The following is a 3687-nucleotide window of genomic DNA, read 5'->3' as shown; positions in this document are numbered from 1 at the left end:
TTCTTAGCCCAACTTTTATGTAGTTCTGTTCACATAAACAGGAAGATGGGAGGAAATGTTTTGCTACCTTGCTTTGCCCATGACTACAATGAGCCCTGGTGTACTGCCCGTAGTTTGTAAACTATTATCTTTTAATAATTTTGTGTTTGGGGAACTTATATTTCTCTCACAACAAGATAGTCTAGAGGGAGATAGGAGTTAGGTTTTTTGGTCTGTTTGCTTTGCATATCAATTCTGATATTCAACAATACTTTCTAGTTATGTCATTTCTAGATATTCAAATACCTATGCTCCATTTTCTACCGGTATACTGAATCATTTAGAAGTTCACTTCACATCATTTCATTCTCCTAAACTTTGTATATTAATAAATTGAGAAATTCATTTAAGTTCTCTTCTTTTGTTTGTTGGTTTAATTTCTATATTGTGTAAGCTCTGCTCCCTGTTCCAAAGAGCAGCAACTGATCTTAGCCAAGCCTTGACTGGAGTGCAATGGATTTTAATGCGTTGTCCAGAATATGACACATTGTGCACTGATGTTGAGTGGATCACCAGATTACGAGTGAGCCAGCAACAAGTTCAGCATTGGAGGGAATCAATGAGACGATGCCAGATAGTTGTATTCCCTGCCTGCCAAACCTTTTAAGAGGAGGCATCTTATGCTCAGTCAGGAAGGAAGAGCGAGAGGCCTCCTCCTTCAACTCAGGTTCCTCCCATTCAGGTCCTCCTCCTCCAACTCAGGTTCCTCCCATTCAGGCCCTCCTCCTCCTATTCTAGTTCCTCCCATTCAGGTCCCCATTTATAGAGCAAAACCAAGATCAGATGGGCAAGTAAAAATAATTGAGAGAACAGCCACTGATTAAGCAGTTAGATTCATTAGCCAAGATTGCATCCTACTTAGACTTTCATCTCTCCAGACTAGTGGAAAGCTTACTAAACACTTATTCTTATAGCAATTCTACCTGTAGCAATCCAATGAAGGCTCCTATATAAATTTAATAATTAAAGGTCCAGAGAAAGCTGACTGGGTTATTTATGTATGCAACCACAGCAGCTAGAACTTTATTTGCACAGAAGTGGAAAGAGGGAGGATTGGCTTTTGAAACTGGGGAAATATGTTGAAATGGTGAAATTACCTGCTAAACATGAGGATGAATCTTTTCAGGAAGAATGGAGACCATTGATATGTTATTTGTCAAACTATCATCCATTTGTTGTTGTTTAGTCTCTACTTTTTAAGATGCTGTCTAGGTTTGCCATTGCCTTTCTCCCAAGAAGCAGGCGTCTTTTAATTTTGTGACTGCTGTCACCATCTGCAGTGATCATGGAGCCCAAGAAAATAAAATCTCTCACTGCCTCCATTTCTTCCCCTTCTATTTGCCAGGAGGTGATGGGACCGGTGGCCATGATCTTCGTTTTTTTTTATGTTGAGCTTCAGACCATATTTTGCACTCTCCTCTTTCACCCTCATTAAAAGGTTCTTTAATTCCTCCTCACTTTCTGCCATCAAGGTTGTGTCATCTGCATATCTGAGGTTATTGATATTTCTTCCAGCGATCTTAATTCCGGCTTGGGATTCATCCAGCCCAGCCTTTCGCATGATGAATTCTGCATATAAATTAAATAAGCATGGAGACAATATACAGCCTTGCCGTACTCCTTTCCCAATTTGGAACCAGTCAGTTGTTCCATATCCAGTTCTAACTGTAGCTTCTTGTCCCACATAGAGATTTCTCAGGAGACAGATGAGATGATCAGGCACTCCCATTTCTTTAAGAACTTGCCATAGTTTGCCGTGGTCGACACAGTCAAAGGCTTTTGCATAGTCAATGAAGCAGAAGTAGATGTCTTTCTGGAACTCTCTAGCTTTCTCCCTAATCCAGCGCATGTTTGCAATTTGGTCTCTGGTTCCTCTGCCCCTTCGAAATCCAGCTTGCACTTCTGGGAGTTCTCAGTCCACATACTGCTTAAGCCTGCCGTGTAGAATTTTAGGCATAACCTTGCTAGCGTGTGAAATGAGTGCAATTGTGCGGTAGTTGGAGCATTCTTTGGCACTGCCCTTCTTTGGGATTGGGATGTAGACTGATCTTCTCCAATCCTCTGGCCACTGCTGAGTTTTCCAAACTTGCTGGCATATTGAGTGTAACACCTTTACAGCATCATCGTTTAAAATTTTAAATAGTTCAGCTGGAATATCATCACTTCCACTGGCCTTGTTATTAGCAGTGCTTTCTAAGGCCCATTTGACTTCATTCTTCAGGATGTCTGGCTCAAGGTCAGCAACCACACTACCTGGGGTGTATGAGACATCCATTTCTTTCTGGTATAATTCCTCTGTGTATTCTTGCCACCTCTTTTTGATGTCTTCTGCTTCTGTTAGGTCCTTTCCACTTTTGTCTTTTATTATGGTAATCTTTGTACGAAATGTTCCTTTCATATCTCCAATTTTCTTGAACAGATCTCTGGTTTTCCCCATTCTATTGTTTTCCTCTATTACTTTGCATTGCTCATTTAAGAAGGCCTTCTTGTCTCTCCTTGCTATTTTTTGGAAATCTGCATTCAGTTTCCTGTATCTTTCACTATCTCCCTCGCATTTTGCTTGCCTTCTCTCCCCTGCTATTTGTAAGGCCTCGTTGGACAGCCACTTTGCTTTCTTGCATTTCTTTTTCATTGGGATGGTTTTAGTTGCTGCCTCCTGTATAATGTTGCGAACCTCCATCCATAGTTCTTCAGGCACTCTGTCCACCAAATCTAAATCCTTAAACCTGTTCCTCACTTCCACTATGTATTCATAAGGGATTTGACTTAGATTGTATCTTACCGGCCCAGTGGTTTTCCCTACTTTCTTCAGTTTAAGCTTGAATTTTGCTATAAGAAGCCGATGATCTGAGCCACAGTCAGCTCCAGGTCTGGTTTTTGCTGACTGTATAGAGCTTCTCCATCTTTGGCTGCAGAGAATATAATCAATCTGATTTTGATGCTGCCCATCTGGTGATGTCCATGTGTAGAGTCGCCTCTTGTGTTGTTGGAAAAGCGTGTTTGTGATGACCAGCTTGTTCTCTTGGCAGAACTCTATTAGCCTTTGCCCTGCTTCATTTTGAACTCCAAGGCCAAACTTGCCAGTTGTTCCTTTTATCTCTTGACTCCCTACTTTAGCATTCCAATCCCCTATAATGAGAAGAACATCCTTCTTTGGTGCCATTTCTATAAGGTGTTGTAAGTCTCCATAGAATTGGTCAATTTCAGTTTCTTCAGCACCAGTGGTTGGTGCATAAATTTGGATTACTGTGATGTTAAAAGGTCTGCCTTGGATTCATATCGAGATCATTCTATCATTTTTGAGATTGCATCCCAGTACAGCTTTCGCCACTCTTTGGTTGACTATGAGGGCCACTCCATTTCTTTTACAGGTTTCTTGCCCACAGTAGTAGATATGATGGTCATCTGAACTGAATTCGCCCATTCCCGTCCATTTTAGTTCACTGATGCCCAGGATGTCAATATTTATTCTTGCCATCTCATTTTTGACCACATCCAACTTACCAAGGTTCATGGTTCTTACATTCCAGGTTCCTATGCAATATTTTTCTTTACAGCATTGGACTTTCCTTTCGCTTCCATGCATATCCGCAACTGAGCGTCCTTTCGGCTTTGGCCCAGCCGATTCATCAGCTCTGAATCTACTTG

Source organism: Podarcis bocagei (assembly GCF_964188305.1).
Source record: "Podarcis bocagei genome assembly, chromosome: 18".
NCBI classification, from domain to species: Eukaryota; Metazoa; Chordata; class Lepidosauria; order Squamata; family Lacertidae; genus Podarcis; species Podarcis bocagei.
Note: the sequence above shows the minus strand (reverse complement) of the source record.